Consider the following 21,083-nt stretch of genomic DNA (forward strand, 5'->3'; position numbering starts at 1 on the left):
CACCTGGAAAATCCCATGGATAGAGGAGCCTGGCAGGCTACAGCCGATGGGGTCTCATAGATACGCCCAGTCCACCCTGTGAAAATTTGGTGACGTCATTTTGGAGAAATGAAGTAACATGAGCAGAAGTCTGAAGACGGATAAAATGGAGCATATTTGAGAAAGGGCAAAGGGAGCCAATGTGCTGGGGAGAAGGCAGAACTGAAGTCAGGGAAAATGTACTGAGTTGACCAAACAGTTCACCTGCCTATTGGCTTTTCCATAATGTCTATGGAAAACCCAAATGAACTTTTTGGCCAGTCCAGTAGTTCGGGTTACTTAGGACCTTGTAAATCATATTAAGGTGTTCAGAGTTTAGATAAAAATAGTTCAATATTTTAGTTCCATTTCTTCTGTTAATTAGTATAAATTCTTGAAGAAACATAAATTACTTAAAAATATATGAACTACTTTATACCTACTTTAACCCTGAAAACAAATAATCTGAGATCATCCAATAGAAAAGTATGGGTATTGGGATAGGCTGATGTGCTAAAAGAAATGATAATGACTTTAAAATGACATAGACTAAGGTTAGCTGGTAGAAGCAGATTTAGAACCCAATTCATGTCCAGTCTTTAACACGATTCTGTCAAGCATCAATGGACTGAAAAATGAATCCTGGATGTACAGATGTATCATGATAAAATGTGACAAAATGTACCGTATGACAAAGAGGATTCAGGAATGGATAATGTAATGGAGATGGAACAGTTTTCTAGCTTGGATGTCTATACTTCCTAAAGAAGATAGAAATGAGTGGAAACTTAAAATATCGTAAATGCTGTAACCTACTTATGTGTCAATAATGTTAAAATTAAGAGCTGGACCAAAACTCTCTGCCATTATGTGGAGCATCTTCCTTACAACCGTAGTTGGGAAAAGCAGGAAGGGCAGGTCGGTCTTGTGCACAGAGCTGTCATCTAAAGCATTTTTTCTGTAATATTTTGTCTGCCCTACTAACTCAAAATGTATTTTTTCTCTTTTTGAGCTGCCTTTTCATGTCTTCCAGTCCCTCGGTCCCTTCCGGCTTTTGAGTTCTTTCAGTCGGGTGCTGTCTAATAAATCCTTCACACAGTAATTCACCATTTAAAAAATAATTGCTAGAATACCTGCCATGCAAGACATATAGTAAGATACTGCCTTTTCTCTACAAATGATGAAACTGGATCAGTAGAAAGAAGTATTTACATTAGTAACCAAATGCAGGAAAAGAGCTGTAGTTGGTGCTAGAGAAATTAAAAACATCTGAGGAGGGAATTCAGAAGAGAAAGTGACAACATTTAGCTGGGAGGGAGGATGAATACAACTACGAGGGCGGCAGAAGCTGAAATGATACTTTGAAGAGTGGGCGTTACCGCGCAGGTCCGGAAACGGGTCCTGGTGAAGGAGAGGCGCGCATGCGCACTTCCTGAAACCCGTGTGATGCCGCCAACTGATGTTTTGGTCAAAGGCCTGTGTTTCCCAGCTTGATCACTTACTTTGGTTCATCCTATTGGCTTGGCCAAAAGGTTCATTTGAGTTATCCCATAACATCTTATGGAAACTTACTGGCCAATCCAAAACTTAGTACCAAATGACCATTGGTTATTATCGGAAATAAACCCACCTAGTAAGATAAAAGTATATATTCAGATAAGGCTCATTCGTGTTCGTTTTACTGTGGGAGCCAGGTTCCCTGTGATACCCTTGTGTAGTTCACTCCACGTTGCACCAAGGTTGGTCTCCAGGACAAACATGATGCAGAAGAGAGGATGGAAAGCAGCTTCTGAGATGAGGTTATGAGATACTGCTGCTTCTGGTCTGGTTGTTTTCTTGCTCCTTCTTGGGTCGCTCACTCAAGGTAAAGTCAGCTGCTATGTGATGAGTAGCCCTGTGGAGGGGCCTCCTAGTGAGGATCTGAGGCCTCCAGCCAGCAAGAGATGCTGAAACCCCAGGGAAGCTGAGCAGGGAGGGCCTGGTCGCCATCTTGATGGTGACCCCAAGGGAGTTAATACATCTGGTGGCTCAGATGGTAAAGAATCCACCTGCAGTGCAGGAGACCTGGGTTCAATCCCTGGGTTGGGAAGATTCCCCTGGAGAAGGGAATGGGAACCCACACCAGTATTCTTGCCTGGAGAATTCCATGGACAGGAGCCTGGCTGGCTACAGTCCAGGAGGTCCCAAAGAGTTGGAAACGACTGAGTGACTCACACTTTTACTTTGTTTCTTTCCATGGGAGACCCTGAGCCAGAGCCAGCTAAAGTGCTTCTGGATTCTCAACTTCAGGAAATGTTAGTGAATGGTGTTAAGCTGTTAGTGAATGGTGTTAATGGCTTCCCTCCTGGCTCAGTCCTGAAAGAATGTGCGTGCAATGCAAAAGACCTGGGTTCCATCCCTGGGTCAGGAAGATCCTCTCAAGAAGTAATCGGGCTTCCCTGGTGACTCAAGTGGTAAAGAATCTTCCTGCAATGCAGGAGACCTGGGTTTGATCCTTGGATTGGGAAGATGCCCTGGAGAAGGGAATGGCTACATATTCCAGCATTCTTGCTGGAGAATTCCATGGACAGAGGAGCCTGGCGGGCTACAGTCCTTGGGGTTGCAAGAGTCGGACACTACTGAGCCAGTTCCACTTTACACTTTAAACTGCTGAGTTTGAAGGTAATTTGGCTAAGCATGACTAGGCAGCTAATACAATTCCCACCACATAGAATAATACCTGATATATATGAAAGCTTTTCAATAAAGGAGACTTAATATATTTAATATATAAATAAATGGAGTGTTACTTTTTATACTAGGGACTTTAAAACTTAAACAAATATATAAGCCTTTATTTAGAACTCAAATTAGGGTTTTTTTTATGTTTCAGCTAATTTTTAAAATTAATTTTTATTGGTATATGGCTGCATTACAATGTGTATTAGTTTCTACTGTTCAGCAAATTGAATCAGCTATGTGTATTCATATATCTGCTCTTTTTTGGATTTATTTCCCATTTCGGTCACTACAGAGACCTGAGTAGTGTTCTCTGTGCTATAAAGTATGGTCTCCTTTGTTGTCAATTTTATACATATTTTCAATAGTGTATGCATGGCAATCCTGATCTCCCAATTCTTGTCCCCTGTCTGCCTTGATATCCATGTTTATTTTCCATGTCTGTGTCTGTCTTTGCAGATAAGTTCATTTATACCATGTTTTTAGAGTCCGCATTTATATGATCTTTGTTTTTTCTGACTCACATCGCTCTGTATGACAGTCTCTAGGTCCATCCACAGCTCTGCAGATGACCCAATTTCTTTTTATGGCTGAATAATAATCCATTATATGCATGTACCACATCTTGTTTAGCCATTCCTCTGTTGAGAAATGGTTGCTTCCATGTCTGTGTCCTGGCTAGTGTTAAGTAATGCTGCAGTGAACATTGGGGTGCATGTGTCTTTTTGATTATGGTTTTCTCTGGGTCTATGTCCATTAGTGGGGTTGCTAGGTTATATGGTAGTTCTATTTTTAGTTTTTTAAGGTACCTCTATACTGTTCTTCAAAGTGATTGTGTCAATTTACATTCCTACCAACAGTGTGGAAGGGTTCCCTTTTCTCCAAACCCTGTCTGGCATTCTCTACAAACCCTACTTGTTTGTAGATTTTTTGATGACAGCCATTCTGGCTGGTGTGAGGTGATGCCTTATTATAGTTTTGATGTGAATTTGTCTAATATTAATGTTGAGCATCTTTTCACGTGTTTGGCCATTGTATGTCTTCTTTGAGAAATGTCTATTAATCTTCCACCCATTTTTTGATTGAATTGTTTTGTTTTGTTTTTTTATTGAACTGCATGAGCTGTTTGTTTATTTGGAGTTTTGTCTGTTGCTTCATTTGCAAATATTTTCTCCATTTCCAAGGGTTGTCTTTTCATCTCGTTTATGGTTTCTTTTGCTGTGCAGAAGCTTTGAAGTTTAATTAGGTCCCATTTGCTTATTTTTGTTTTTATTTTCATTACCTGGGTCAGGAAGATCCCCTGAAGTAGGAAATATTGGCAACCCACTTCAGTATTCTTGCCTGGAAAATTCCATGGACAGAGGAACCTGGCAGGCTACAGTCCATGGGGTTGCAAAGAGTAAGACAAGGCTGAACATGCATGCACAGGCAAAAAGTTCTTGCTGTGATTTATGTCAGAGTGTCTTTTCCTATATTTTTCTCTTAAGTTTTATAGTGTCTGATCTTACATTTAGGTCTTTAATCCATTTTGAGTTTATTTTTGTGTATGGTGTTAGAGCGGAGAAGGCAATGGCACCCCACTCCAGTACTCTTGCCTGGAAAATCCCATGGATGAAGGAGCCTGGAAGGCTGCAGTCCATGGGGTCGCTGAGAGTCGGACATGACTGAGCGACTTCCCTTTCACTTTTCACTTTCATGCATTGGAGGAGGAAATGGCAACCACTCCAGTGTTCTTGTCTGGAGAATCCCAGGGACGGGGGAGCCTGGTGGGCTGCTGTCTCTGGGGTTGCACAGAGTTGGACACGACTGAAATAACTTAGTAGTAGTAGTATGGTGTTAGAGAGTATGTTTTAATTTTATTCTTTTACTTGTATTTGTCCAGTTTTCACAGCACCAATTATTGAAGAGACTGTCTTTTCTCCATTGTTTGTTCTTGCCTCCTTTGTCATAGATGAGGTGACCATAGGTGCTTTGGTTTATCTCTAGGTTTTCTATCCTGTTTCATTGATCTGTATTTCTGTTTTTATGCCAATACTATACTGTCTTGTTTACTGTAGTTTTGTAGTTTAGCCCAAAGTCAAGGAGCCTGATTCCTCCATCCAGCTCCATTTTTCTTTCTGAAGATGGCTTTGACTATTCTGGGTCTTTTGTGTTTCCATACAAATGGTAGAATGTTTTGTTCTAATTCTGTGAAAAGTGCCATTGGTAATTTGATAGGGATTGCATTGACTCTGTAGATTGCCATGGGTAATGTAGTCATTTTCACAATATTGATTCTTCCCATCCAATAATATGATATATCTCTCTGCTTGATTTCTTTCATCAATAGCTTATAGTTTTCTGAGTACAAGTTTTTTCCCTCCTTAGGTACCTTTATTCGTAGGTATTTTATTCTTTTTGTTGCTATGGTAAATGGGATATTTGTGTATCAATTTTGTATCCTGCAGCTTTACTAAATCCATTGATTAGCTACAGTAATTTTCTGGTGGCATCTTTAGGATTTTCTATATATCAAAGGAGGTTTAAATAATTTTAAAATATGAATTTGGCATTATCAGTACACTAGTTACTTACTCAGAAGTAAGTCCCTGACATATCAATGTTGGCTGCAGGTTAAGATTTAATTTTGGCAGTTGGTCCATTTTATATAAAGGCTATGATTTTTGTTTGTTCTATTCTCCAGAAACAAAATTAGGAAAAAAGTACAGGAATGTAGATTTTTTAAAGCAAAATTCCTACATAAACATGTAAAAATAATCAGGAAACTTAATTTTTAAAAAGCTCTCTCTAAGGTTTTATTCATATGCAAAAGCTGCTTGTTATGAGGATATATAGGATTACAGTGGATAAGTATTGATGAACCCTTTAATTTTTTAAAAGGTATTATTTTCTTAGACCAGTTCAAGGCTCACAGTGAAGCTGAGGAGAAAATATAGAAATGTTCCCTATAACTCCCACCCTCCCCCTGCATAGCATCCCCCATAGTCAACATCCCCCACTAGGATGGTCCACTTGATGGTTCATATGATGGTTCATCATATTCATGATGAAATCTATTGACATCATCATTGTTTAAAGCATATAGTTTACATTAAGGTTCATTCTTGGTATTGTACGTTCTATGGATTTGGTCAAATGTATGAAGACATGTGTCCATCATTATGGTAACGTGTAGAGTATTTTCACTGCCTGAGAATCTTCTGTGCTCTGCCTGTTCATTCCTCTCTGGTGCTCAACCCCTGCCCATCACTGATTTTTATACCATCTCCATAAGTTGTGCCTTTTCCAGAATGCCATCTAGTGGGAATCACATAGTAACTAAGTCTTTTCATACCAGCTTCTTTCACTTAGAAATATGCATTTAAGATTCCCCCATGTCAGATAGATATAAAGAATATCACGTTCATTGAACACATCAAATAAAGATGAATATATGTGGGATTTAAAAATAATACAAATGAATCTATATATGAAACAGAAACAGACTCACAGACATGGGAAACAAATTTAAGGTTACCAAAGGGTAGAGGGAGATGAGGAGGGACAAATAAGGACTGTGGGAGTAACAGGTACAAACTACTATACATAAAATAAACAATAAGGATCTACTATATAGCACAGCGGTGCTACAGGACTCAGCAGTGGCTACAGGACTGGAAAAGGTCAGTTTTCATTTCAGTCCCAAAGAAAGGCAATGCCAAAGAATGCTCAAACTACTGCACAATTGCACTCATCTCACACACTAGCAAAGTAATGCTCAAAATTCTGCAAGCCAGGCTTCAGCAATACATGAACCGTGAACTTCCAGATGTTCAAGCTGGTTTTAGAAAAGACAGAGGAACCAGAGATCAAATTGCCAACATCTGCTGGGATCATGGAAAAAGCAAGAGAGTTCCAGAAAAACATCTATTTCTGCTTTATTGACTATGCCAAAGCCTTTGACTGTGTGGATCACAATAAACTGTGGAAAATTCTTCAAGAGATGGGAATACTAGACCACCTGACCTGCCTCTTGAGAAACCTATATGCAGGTCAGGAAGCAACAGTTAGAACTGGACATGGAAAAACAGACTGGTTCCAAATAGGAAATAGAGTACATCAAGGCTGCATATTGTCACCCTGTTTATTTAACTTATATGCAGAGTACATCATGAGAAACCCTGAACTGGAAGAACCACAAGCTGGAATCAAGATTGCCAGGAGAAATATCAATAACCTCAGATATGCAGATGACACCACCCTTATGGCAGAAAGTGAAGAGGAACTAAAGACCCTCTTGATGAAAGTGAAAGAGGAGAGTGAAAAAACTGGCTTAAAGCTCAACATTCAGAAAACGAAGATCATGGTATCTGGTCCCATCACTTCATGTCAAATAGATGGGGAAACAGTGGAAACCGTGTCAGACTATTTTTTTGGGGCTCCAAAATCACTGCAGATGGTGACTGCAGCCATGAAATTAAAAGACTCTTACTCCTTGGGAGAAAAGTTGTGACCAACCTAGATGGTATATTCAAAAGCAGAGACATTATAGGTCCGTCTAGTCAAGGCTATGGTTTTTCCTGTGGTCATGTATGGATGTGATTTGGACTGTGAAGAAGGCTGAGTGCCGAAGAATTGATGCTTTTGAACTGTGGTGTTGGAGAAGACTCTTGAGAGTCCCTTGGACTGCAAGGAGATCCAACCAGTCCATCCTAAAGGAGACCAGTCCTGGGTGTTCTTCGGAAGGACTGATGCTGAAGCTGAAACTCCAATACTTTGGCTACCTCATGTGAAGAGTTGACTCACTAGAAAAGACCCTGATGCTGGGAGGGATTGGGGGCAGGAGGAGAAGGGGACGACAGAGGATGAGATGGCTGGATGGCATCACCGACTCAATGAACATGACTTTGGGTAAACTCTGGGAGTTGGTGATGGACAGGGAGGCCTGGCGTGCTGCGATTCATGGGGTCGCAAAGAGTCGGACACGACTGAGTGACTGAACTGAATTTGCATAGCTTGATAGCTCATTTCTTTTTAGTGCTGAATAGTAGTTCATTGCTTATTTATCCACTATTAAAGGATGTCTTAGTTACTTCCAAGTTGATGTGGTTATGGATGAAGTTGTTGTAAACATCCATGTGAAAAGTTTTGAGTGAACATATGTTTTTACTTCCTTCAGGAAAATATCAAGAAGTGTGATTGCTGGATCATGTTTTAAGAGTATGTTTAGTTTTTTATTTAATTTTTATTTTATATTGGAATATAGATGGTTTACAATACTGTATTAATTTTAGGTGTACAGCAAGGTAACTTAGTTATGCATATGCATATATCCATTCTTTCAGTTTCTTTTTTCCCACATAGGTTATTATTGAATACTGAGTAGAATTCTCTATGCTATACAGTAGGTCCTTGTTGGTTATTTACTTTATATATAATAATGTATATATGTAAATTCCAAGCTCCTAATTTGTCCCTCCTTTCCCCTTTGGTAACCTAGTTTGGTTTCTAAGTCTGTGAGTCTATTTCTGTTTTTATAAATAAGTTCATTTGTATCAGGTTTTTTTAGATTCCATATATAAGTGGTGTCATATATGTCTTTCTCTGTATGACTTACTTCACTCAGTATGCCAGTCTTGAGGTTCGTCCATGTTGCTGCAAATGGCATTCTTTCACTCTTATATGGCTGAGTAATATTCTATTGTATATATCTACCACACCTTCTTTATCCATCCCTCTGTAGGTGGATATTTAGGTTGCTTCCACGTCTTGGCTACTGTAAATAGTGCTGCAATGAACACTGGAGTGCCTGTATCTTTTTGAAGTATGGTTTTCTCCAGATAAATGCCCAGGAGTGGGATTAATGGATCATTTGGTAGTTCTGTGCTTTTTGAAGGAGGCTCCATACTGTCCACAGTGGTTGTACCAATTTATATTCCCACCAACAGTATAGGAGGGTTCCCTTTTCTCCGCATCCTCTCCCTCATTTATTGTTAGTAAATTTTTTTTTGTTATCTTTTCCTTTTTTTTTGTTAGTAGACTTTTTGATGTTGACATTCTGACTGGTGTGAAGTGGTATCTCACTGTAGTTTTGATTTGCATTTCTCTAATATTTGGTGATGTTGAGCATCTTTTCACGTGCTTCTTGGCCATCTGTATGTCTTCTCTGGAGAAACGCCTAGGTCTTCCCAGTTTTTGACTGTCTTTTTAGTGTTTTTTTTTTTTTTTTTAATTGAGCTGCTTGAGCTCTTTGTATAGTTTGGAGATTAATTCTTTGTCCACTGCTTTGTTTGCAAATATTTTCTTCCATTCTGAGGGTTGTCTTTTCATCGTGTTTATGGTTTCCTTTGCTATGCAAAAGCTTTCAAGTTTAATTAGGTCCCATTTATTTTTGTATTTATTTTCATTACTCTAGGAGGTGTGTTAAAAATGATCTTGCTGTCAAAGAATGTTTTTTTGATTTATGTCAAAGAATGTTTTTCCTGTGTTTTCCTCTTAAGAATTTTATAGTGTCTTTCATCTTACATTTAGGGCTTTAATCCATTTTGAGTTTATTTTCATGTATGGTGTTAGAGAGTGTGTTGTAATTTCATAGGTGCATCGGTTTCTGTCTGGGTTTTTCACCCTGTTCCATTGATCTATATTTCTGCTTTTGTGCCAATATTATACTGTCTTGTTTATGTAGCTTTGTAGTATAGCCTGAAGTTGGTGAGCCTGATTCGCCATTTCCATTTTTCTTTCCCAAGATTGCTTTGGCTATTTGAGATCTTTTGTATTTCTATATGAATTGTAAATTTTTTTGTTCTAATCCTGTGAAAAATGCCATTGGTAAATTGATAAGGATTGCATTGAATCTGTGGGAGAAGGCAGTGGCACCCCACTCCAGTACTCTTGCCTGGAAAATCCCATGGACGGAGAAGCCTGGTGGGCTGCAGTCCATGGAGTCGCTAAGAGTCGGACACGACTGAGCGACTTCACTTTCACTTTTCACTTTCATGCATTGGAGGAGGAAATGGCAACCCACTCCAGTGTTCTTGCCTGGAGAACCCCAGGGACGGGGGAGCCTGGTGGGCTGCCATCTATGGGGTCACACAGAGTCGGACACGACTGAAGCGACTTAGCAGCAGCAGCAGCATTGAATCTGTAGATTGCTTTGGGTTGTATAAGTCATTTTTAGGATACTGATTCCTCCCATCCAAGAACATGATATATCTTCATCTGTTTGTATCATCTTTGATTTCTTTTGTTAATATTTTATAGTTTTCTGAGTTTAGTTTTTTGCCTCCTTAGATAGGTTTATTTGTAGTATTTTTTTTTTTTTGCAACGGTAAATGGTCTTTTTTCCTTAATTTCTCTTTGTGATCTTTTGTTTTTCGTGTATAGGAATGTAAGAGATTCTGTGTATTGACTTTGTATCCTGCAAATTTACCAAATTCTTATTACTTTCTGATGAAACTAATAAGATTCTAATAGTTTCCTGGTGACATCTTTAGGATTTTCTGTGTATAGTATCATGTCATCTGCAAATAGTGACAGTTTCACTTCTTTTCCAATTAGTATTCCTTTTATTTCTTTTTCTTCCCTGATTGCCATGGCTAGGACTTCCAAAAACTTTGTTGATTAATAGTGATGAGAGTGAATATCCTTATCTTGCTCCTTATATTAGAGAAAATGCTTTCAGTTTTTTTGCCATTGAGAGTGATGTTTGCTCTGGGTTTTTCATATATGGGCTTTATTATATTCAAGTAGGTTCCTCTATGCCCACTTTCTGGAGAGTTCTTTTTTGAAATTGTAAATGGATGTTGAATTTTGTCAAGAGCTTTTTTTGCATTATTGAGATGCTATGGTTTTTATTCTTTAATTAGCTAAAATGATACGTGACATTGACTTTGTAGATATTGAAGAATCCTGGTATCCCTGGGATAAATCCCTCTTGATTATGGTATAATCCTTTTAATGTGTTGTTGGATTCTAGTTGCTAGTATTTTGCTGAGAATTTTTGTGTCTATGTTTATCAGTGATATTAGCCTGTAATTTTTTTTTTATATCTTTGTCTGGTTTTGGTATCAGGATGATGGTGGCCTCATAGAATGAGTGTGGGGTGTTTCTCCCTATGCAATTTTTTTGGAAGAGTTTGAGAAGGATGGGTGTTAGCTCTTCTTTAAATGTTTGATAGAATTCTCATGTGAAGCCATCTGTTCTTGGATCTTTGTTTGTTGGAAGACTTTTAATTACAGCTTCAATTTGATTAATTGTGATTGGCTTGTTTATATTTTCTAATTCTTCCTGATTCAGTCTTGAAAAGTATCTTTCTGAGAATTTGGCTGTTTCTTTCAGGCTGTCTATTGTCATATATTTGTTTGGAGTAGTCTCTTGTGATCCTTTGTATTTCTGCATTGTCAGCTGTAAATTCTCCTCTTTCATTTCTAATTTTACTTATTTCAGTCATCTCCCTTTTTTTCTTGATTATTCTGTCTAAAAGTTTATCAATTTTATCTTCTCAAAGAACCCACTTTTATTGATCTTTGCTATTTGCTTCATTTCAGTTCCAATGATTTCTGCTCTGATTTTTATGATTTCTTCCCTTCAACTAATTTTGTTTGTTCCTTTATTTAGTAGCTTTAGATGTGAGGTTAGATTTTTTTAAATCTGTTTTAAATTATTTACCTGGCTGCACTGGGTCTTAGTTTGGCACACGGAGTCTTTGGTCTTCAGTTGTGGCACGCAGGGTCTTTAGTTGCGGTGTGCAGGGTCTTTGTGTGTGTGTGTGTGTGTTTACAGTTTTTTCCTTTTCAATTTTCTAATCTCATAGCATTGTGGTTGGCAAACATGCTTGATACGATTTGAATTGTCTTGAATTTTCCAAGGCTCGATTTGTGACCCAAGATGTGATCTATCCTGGAGAATGTTCTGTGTGCACTTGAAGAAAGTGTATTGTGCTGCTTCCAGGTGGCATGTCCTCTAAACACCAATTAAACCTAACTGGCCTATTGTGTCATTTAAAGCTTGTGTTCTCTTCTTTATTTTCTTTCCAGATGGTTTGTCCATTGGTAGAAGTGGGGCATTAAATTCCCTATTATTGCGTTACTGTTGATTTCCCCTTTCATGGGTAGTGATTACCTTATGCATCGGGTGCATAAATATTTATAATTGTTACATCTTCTTCTTGGACTGATCCCTTGATCATTATATAGTGTCCATCCTTATCTCTTAATAACAGTTTTTTAAGTCTATTTCATCGGATATGAGTATTTGCTGTGCCTGTTTATGTCTATTTCATCTGATATGAGTATTTGCTGTGCCTGTTTATGTTGGCATCTATTTATTTCCTTATTTGGTTGTGCCAAGCCTCAGTTGTGGCATGCAGGGTCTTTAGTTGCAACATGTGGGATCGAGTTCCCTTACCAGAGGTTGAACCCAAGCCCCATATATTGGAGTGTGGAGTCTTAGCCACCAGACCAGCAGGAAAGTCCTGGAAAATATTTTTGAAAACAGATAAACAAAAAGAAAATGAAATAGAAATTGTTTTTTAAGAGGAAGAGTAAAGACAGAAATACGATGACAGGAGAATTTTGAGGTGAAAATAATCAATGAACAAAACATGTTTAGGTCCCTGACTTATGCTCTGACGAGATTACAAAGCGTGATGTGTTGATTAAAGAAGCACATTGCTTCCCCACATACCCCGTAATGACAGAATTGTAGACTGTGGGCAACAGTGCGAACTGCTGGACTCATAGAAAGAACAGCCTTTAACAGTGACAAGGTCACATGTTGAGCTTTGATAGGTTAGTATAATGTGTTAGCCACTCTGTCGTGTCTCTTTGCAACCCCATGGACTGTAGCCCACCAGGATCCTCTGTTCATGGGATTTTCCAGGCAAGGATACTAGAGTGGGTTGCCATTTCTTCTCCAGGGGATCTTCCCAACCCAGGGATTGAACCTGGATCTCCTGCATTGCAGGCAGATTCTTCACCATCTGAGCCACCAGAGAAGCCCAGGCTAGTATAATAATATCATATGTTTTTGACTAGGAGGAGAGTGAGAAAAAAATTCTTCTAGACAGGAAAACTGGATGACCAAGAGTGGGAAAATGAGAACATATATTGGGGCATATTTCAGAAATGTGAAACATTAAAATAAATGCAGCGGTGAAGGCAGAACAGAGGAGGCACTCCCTGTGCCCGCCTGTCTCTCCTCTTGAAAGTCAACAACATGACTCTAGTCTCCTGAAACCGCTGTTACACCAAGCAGGTTCATTTGCTTTAATTGTAGAGACAACTAAATAGCTGAGGTAAGTACACACTTCCTAACTGAGTGAGACCAAATCTGTAAAGTTCTCATCCTTCCAGGACATTGTATTTTAGTGAGCTATATGGTTCATCTGGCTCCTAAATATCCAGGGAGGGTTTATATTTGCACTTATCAAAGTGCTCAGCACAGACCACTTAGCACAGCAAAATCTTAGTAAGTCATGTTAAGAGTCCTGGGGCTGAGGTTGTGGGAGGGGATTTAGGTGGAAATGGCTGAATTGGTGGCTTGTTCTTAGAGGGAGCAGGATGGGCATTTGGAGCACGATTGGGAAGCACAGCACAGGAGTCCCGGTTGTGTGTCTTTTATCGCTTTGTCTCGAGCAGCCGCTGGAAGTGCTCTTGAGCAGTGCTGTGGTCATGAGTGGAACCACTCTTTGAAAAATTCAGCTGAATAGGTCAATAGGAGATTGAAGGAGGAAAAATGTATTGGAATCTAATCTAATAGTTCAGGAGGAATCAGAGGCCTAACCCAGGCAGCAGGAATAGCAAGAAAGAGATGTCAATGAAACATTAGGGTGTTTTTTCAGGGGCTCTGAAGAGCTCCTGGGCCGTAGTCCTTTATGCCTCCGTGCAGAAAGAACTCAGTGAGAGGCAAAGTGGTAGATAAGGAGTGACTCATTAGAATAGGACACTTGCGAGGCTTACGAGCAAGCCGGTAAGAAATGCCACACCCTGAGATCTTACTGGGGCTACACTTTTATAATCAAAGGAAAAGTAGAGAGTCGGGGAGAACATCTTTGTCTTTCTTGAGTAGATGTCAAGCTTCCATCATGAGCTCCTCCTACAGGTTGAGCAGGGGAGTTTTCTTGTCCGGACATGGTCCAGCGAGGTCCACAGATTATTGTTTTTCTTTAATGTGTGCAGTGAGCGTGTCCTAGGGATAACGAACTTACTGAGCTCACTGGGCAGGATGTGGGTCTCATGCCACCATTGTCTGGGGACATGTCTTGCGCCTCTGTGGCATGGATTTGTTGCTAAGCAAGCTTGCTTGGTTTTGTGATTAAGCCAACCTGCTCTCTTGAGTAATCATTAACTTAGAGGGGTTTCCCACATTTTTTCTACTTACAGTTTCCTAGTGGGATTAGCTATTTAATCATCTGCTTTGTCCCTTTTGTCTGTCTCTGTCATTGATACTGAGATCTAAAGAACAAGGGGCAGAAGTTCAATTCTAATTCCTTAATGCTCTGAAGTGTGAAAACCCAGTCCTTCCGTTCCTGTGAGGGATTAATTTATCTGGCTGTGTCGGGTCTTAGTCATGGCACAGGGAATCCTTCGTTGTGCACAGACTCTCTAGTTGTGGCACAGGCTCGCTAGTTGTACTGAGTTGCTCCTAGGCATGTGGGATCTTAGTTCCCTGGCCAGGGGTCATACCCACGTCCCCTGCATTGCAAAGCAGATTCTTAACCACTGGACCACAAGGAGATCTCGGTTGTTGTGTTCTTTGCTTGTTGACTTCCCAAAGTAATGTCCTATTACTCTCTCTGGATGGAAGCCATGTTGAGTTGGCTGTTGGTGTCCTGCCATTGGCCTGGTGGAGCTTTCCCATCACCTGATCCCTGCCCATCTTAGGGAGAGGGTGGCACACACAGAGGGACATGCTGAAGTTCTGCTCGGACCACCTGGGCTCAGATCCTTGCCTTCCCACCTGTACCTGCGAGTTCATTGCTGACCCTCCCTGCTCCCCACTGATTCGGATGTTAGCAGGACTGTTGAGTGCAGTGTGGCCTCTGTGGGGATTAAGGGATTTCCATGATGCACAGTATCTGACCCACAGGAAGTATTAATGCTCACTCACTAGTGTGCAAATTTCTCAAGGCACATGATTCCTAAATGGATCATCGCATTTTGTAAACAAACCAAGGGGTGTGTGTCCCGCTTGATAGGGTCTGCCCATGTATATCACATTCTTAAATATTAGGCTCACAGTTATTTTTACAAAGGCACCTATTTAAACTTATTTTCTTAAGAACAAAATTGGTATGCATTGCCCCTTTTCAGTGAACAAAATAGAAGATTCATTTTTGAACTGTCTTTTGAATAAAAGGAAAATTGCCACACAAAGAAACTATAAATTTAAGTGATAGAATACACTCTGGAATTTACAATAGACGGCAGGCATGTTCTTGCTCTTTCTGAATGTGTGAAATTTGTATTTAATTGCTTTGTTCTCAATTTTAAAGAGCAAAGAGTTCATAAGTAATGTGCTCAAGTGGCAGTTTGCAAAGGCTGTAAATCCTCCCAACATAGTTCGCATTGCCAAAGATGTAATTCTTCTGAATGTTGATTATTCCCATGAATTTTAAAATGTTTTAAAATACCTTACAGACACTAAACAGATGAAAATGATCTCTGAAATTCCCTTTTTCAGTGAGAAGTCTCCTATCTTTGGCTTCCTATGACACGTGAATCCTTTATCTAGATACATTTCTTTAAAATGTAGGGTTTTATAAAGAAATGTAAAATGTGAAATTACTACATCTTAACTGTAAGTAATCAGTACATTTTCAAAATTTGGGGGTTACACACTATATGTGTGTGTGTATGTTATTATGTATGCATGTGTATACACATTTAAGAGAGTATTTTCTTCCTATCTGGCAGCTATTTCTTCATTGGAAATATCGAGCATTATGTGACAACATGATCTACTTAGCATCTGAAATACTTCTGGATTACAAATTTCACCAACCATTAAAAAATGCTTACATGTGTGTTTAGTACTCTGTTGTCATTCAGGTAAAGATCCAATGAACATACATCACTTTGGGCCCCTTCCTATAACTGAGATCCAGCCTCTGTACCAAACTGAATCTTGGAGATGGTTTTTGGTGAAGTAGAAAAGAAGAGCATTGCTTCTTTGCCTGACACAAGGGGCCATATTGGGGTCAGTCAGTCAGTTCAGTCTCTCAGTCGTGTCTGATCCCATTAGACTGCAGCTTGCCAGGCTGCCTGTCCATCACCAGTTCCTGGAGCTTGCTCAAACTCATGTCCATCGAGTTGGTGATGCCATACAACCAGCTCATCCTCTATCGTCCCCTTCTCCTCCTGCCCTCAATCTTTCCCAGCATCAGGGTCTTTTCAAATGAGTCAGCTCTTCGCATCAGGTGGCCAAAGTATTGGAGTTTCAGCTTCAACATCAGTCCTTCCAATGAACACCCAGGACTGATTTCCTTTAGGAAACAGGACTGATTTCCTATGCCTGGTTGGATCTCCTTGCAGTCCAAGGGACTCTCAAGAGTCTTCTACAACAGCATAGTTCAAAAGCATCAATTCTTCAGCTCTCAGCTTTCTTTATAGTCCAACTCTCACATCCATACATGACTACTGGAAAAACCATAGCTTTGACTAGATAGACCTTTGTTGGTAAAGTAATGTCTCTGCTTTTTAACATACTGTCTAGGTTGGTCATAGCTTTTCTTCCAAGGAGCAAGCATCTTTTAATTTCATGGCTGCAGTCACCATCTGCAGTGATTTTGGAGCCCAAGAAAATAAAATCTGTCACTATTTCCATTGTTTCCCCATCTATTTGCCATGAAGTGATGGCACCAGATGCCATGCTCTTAGTTTTCTAAATGTTGAGCTTTAAGCCAACTTTTTCACTCTTCTCTTTCACTTTCATCAAGAGGCTCTTTAGTTCTTCTTCACTTTGTACCATAAAGGTGGTGTCATCTGCATATCTGAAGTTATTGATATTTTTCCCAGCAATCTTGATTCCAGCTTGTGCTTCATTCAGCCTGGCATTTCTCATGATGTACTCTGCATATAAATTAAATAAGCAGGGTGACAATATACACCCTTGAAGTACTCCTTTCCTGATTTGGAACCAGTCTGTTGTTCCATGTCTGGTTCTAACTGTTTCTTCTTGACCTGCATACAGATTTCTCAGGAAACAGGTCAGATGGTCTGGTATTCCCGTCTCTTTAAGAATTTTCCACAGTTTGTTGTGGTCCACACAGTCAAAGGCTTTGGCGTAGTCAATAAAGCAGAAGTAGATGTTTTTGTGGAACTCTCTTGCTTTTTTGATCATCCAGCAGATGTTGGCAATTTGATCTCTGGTTCCTCTGCCTTTCCTAAAACCAGCTTGAGCATCTGGAAGTTCACCATTCACATACTGTTGAAGCCTGGATTGGAGGATTTTGAGCATTGCTTTGTTAGGATGTGAGATGAGTGCAATTGTGCAGTAGCTTGAACACTCTTTGGCATTGCCTTTCTTTGGGATTGGAATGAAAACTGACCTTTTCCAGTCCTGTGGCCACTGCTGAGTTTTCCAAATTTTTTGGCATATTGAGTGAAGCACATTCACAGCATCATCTTTTAGGATTTGAAATAGCTCAACTGGAATTCCATCACCTCCACTAGCTTTGTCTGTAGTGATGCTTCTTAAGGCCCACTTGATTTCACATTCCAGGATGTCTGGCTCTAGATGAGTGATCACACGATTGTGGTTATCTGGGTCATGATCTTTTTTCTATAGTTCTTCTGTGTATTCTTGCCACCTCTTCTTATTATCTTTTGCTTCTGTTAGGTCCATACCATTTCTGTCCTTTATCGAGCCCATCTTCACATGAAATGTTCCCTTGGTATCTCCAATTTTCTTGAAGAGATCTCTAGTCTTTCCCCTTCTGTTGTTTTCCTCTGTTTCTTTGCATTGATCACTGAGGAAGGCTTTCTTATCTCTCCTTGCTATTCTTTGGAACTTTGCTTTCAAATGGGTATATCTTTCCTTTTCTCCTTTGCCTTTTTCTTCTCCTTTTTTTACAGGTATTTGTAAGGCCTCCTCAGACAGCCATCTTGCCTTTTTGCATTTCTTTTTCTTGGGGACGGTCTTGATCACTGCCTCCTGTACAATGTCACAAACCTCCATCCATAGTTCTTCAGGCACTCTGAGTATCAGATCTAAACCCTTGAATCTATTTGTCACTTCCACTATAAGGGATTTGATTTAGGTCATACCTGAATGGTCTAGTATTTTTCCCTACTTTCTTATTGGGGTAACGTCCTCACAACGGTGTGTCTTGCCCTAGAGAGGCTAGTGAGGAGTTTGATAGTAATGCCTGAAGGAGGAGCGTGTGATCAGCTCATGGACATTCTTCTGAGTGGTTGGTGGTGAGGCACTGGGAGTCAGCATCATCATACTTCTGGTTCCAACTGGTCTGCTGGGGGCAGCATATGGTTAACTTCTCCCAGGGGTTTTAATATCTGCAAAACAGCTCAAAGATACTGTGATGTCCCTTGAGGGGTAGCCAGTACCCCGCCCAAGGCTGCACTCTTGTTTCTTGACTCTCCTCCTTTGTTTCTGTATTCCCTCTCTTCCTTGATTAGCAACTGTTTGAATCTGACCTTTGGAACTCAGGGAAGGTCAAGGAGGCTGAATCCTTTATCTGCAAATTAGAACCAGGGGACATAGAAAGGATTTGTACCAGGGAGGGCCCCACAGGGCCTGGCTCCATTTCAGTTCCCTTTATTTAACTTTTAGTAAACCTTGGTAGAATGAAAGCATCATATTTAATGCTGATAATTCTAAAGACATGCATGTTTTAATTAAATCAACAAACTTAAACTAGCTTTTATTTACTGAATATCATCCTGGATCATGTGAACTTCTGAAACATTTGGGTTAGTTTTATATTTCTGAGCATATACTTGACTTAAACAAATACTTTTTTGTCTTTCAGGCAATTAAATTGAGATACTTACAAAATAATTTTAGTAATACCATCCAGAGGTACAAAAAAAAAATCACACATTTTAACATATAGAAACCAACAGATGAAAACAGATATTTTATAGATTTTGTCTTAAAATTTTAGCCATGAGACAGGTACAGTAATGCAAAATCCACTTGTTTATTTTTTTAAAAATTGATTCTAAATGGGTTCTGGCAAAGAGAATGAGTTAAGGTTATTTGCTCAGGTGGCTAAATCTTTTTATTAGTATGTGTGGGACAGAAGCTTTATTTTTCACTTTCTTAATTTCCAAATAGCCTCCTCCCACTTTTTCCTCTTTCTACTTAGAATTACCTTCCTGAAGTTTGCATTTCAGAGATGGCCTAGATCGGAGTGCTTGGAGAAAATTGGTAGAACATTTCCAACTCTAAGGGGCATGGAGTAGTAATACAATTCTTCAAAGAAGGACTTTTCCTCCCTAAGGCCAGAATTTTTACAATATCTACAAGACTTTAGGGAGGACAGAGGAGCCTGGGGTGCTGCTGTCCATGGGTTCACAAAGAGTTGGGCATGATTTAGGGACTGAACAAGCCTTTGAGATGAATAGGGGAGATTGGCAGATTGTAGCGCTAGTGTTAAAGAACCCTCCTGCCAAGGCAGGAGACATAAGAGACGCTGGTTTGATCCCTGAGTCAGGAAGATCCCCCAGAGAAGGGCATGGCAACCCACTCCAGTATTCTTGGTTGGAGAATCCCATGGACAGAGGAGTCTGAAGGGCTACAGTCCATGGGGTCACTAAGAGTTGTTCATGGCTGAAGCAACTTAGCACGCACGCACAGACAACCGGACAGATGGGCACTGAATTGCTTTCAGGGCTGCATTTCTTTTACTTTAAAGACTCAGTCTTTAAGACAAGGACAGTTGTTTTTAATTCCTCAAAGAACATGGAGGACTTCAAAAGCTCCCTCTCCTTCCCATTCTAACTACTTCAGGTTGCTTCTTTATATCAAGCAGAAGATCTTCAACTAAAATGGAAATCAAAAGATTGCCATGTTCTAGATTTAAAGTTTTGTCTTTGAGATGCTTTCCCTCCCCCTTCATACAGTTAGCTTAGGAGAGAAAACTTAAAAAATTTTCCTATCAGGCTCTCCTGCCGATTTCCCCAGGATCATGTCTGCAGGCTCCAGAGTGAGTAGAGTTTAAAGTAGAAGATAGCTCTGATATCTTCTAGAATTTGGCAAGGTTTCCAGTTAATTTTAATTTTAGTTTCCCCTCTGCCAGCAGTTTACCGGAGGATCCCTTGGTGTTCCATCATCTCTGAGCAGCCCTTTGGAGCTCTCCCATAAGGGTAGATAGGGGCTTGTCTGTAAGGCCACTAGCTTGGTGGATCTTTTTTAATGGTCTTGTAGTTTCTTCAAAGTGTAAAAGCAATTCAGGGAGAGGATTCATGGACTCTGAATATTCAGGTAAAGGAGACTAGAGGAGTATAATAGGAGTCCTGTAAATCTGAGTCTTTTAAGTACCTCTTCTGTCTTCAGTTTTTTATTAGCATTTGCAATGACTCTTTCAATGAAGCTACTTTGGAATATTGAAGGCTTTTGCCTGCCAATTAAAATAGGTATCTCATGCTATTTGTTTGATTTGGGAGCCCTTACCTTTCAAGAGCACTTTTAAAATTGTCAACTTAAAAATATTCACAACCTAAAAGAAAGTTATGACCAACCTAGACAGCATATTGAAAAGCAGAGATATTACTTTGTCAACAAAGGTCCATCTAGTCAGGGCTATGGTTTTTCCAGTGGTCATGTATGGATGTGAGAGTTGGACTATAAAGAAAGCTGAGAGCTGAAGAATTGATTCTTTTGAACTCTGGTGTTGGAGAAGACTCTTGAGAGTCCCTTGGACTGCAAGGAGATCCAACCAGTCCATCCTAAAGGAAATCAGTCCTGAATATTCACTGGAAGGACTGATGCTGAAGCTGAAACTCCAATACTTTGGCCACCTGATGTGAAGAGCTGACTCATTTGAAAAGACCCTGACACTGGGAAAGATTGAAGGCAGGAGAAGAAGGGGACTACAGAGGATGAGATAGTTGGATGGCATCACTGATTCAATGGACATGAATTTAGGTGGACTCCAGAAGTTGGTGATGGACAGGGAGGCCTGGCGAGCTGCAGTCCTTGGAATCACAAAAAGTCAGATGTGACTGAGTGACTGAACTGAACTGAACTGAAAGGTTGAGAGTTATGTTTTATATGGTGGGGATTTTTAGGACTTTTTAGGATTTTTAGCCTGAAAGTAGCAGGAGTAACCCTGAGAGAATTGCTCTGAGAAGGTGTAGTGGAGGGGAGACAGGTTATATAGAAGTTTACAACAAAGGGCAGGTAGT

Source organism: Bos grunniens, chromosome 18 (assembly GCF_055505025.1).
Source record: "Bos grunniens cultivar Pamir isolate PY7600 chromosome 18, Bosgru_T2T1.0, whole genome shotgun sequence".
In the NCBI taxonomy this organism is placed as follows: Eukaryota; Metazoa; Chordata; class Mammalia; order Artiodactyla; family Bovidae; genus Bos; species Bos grunniens.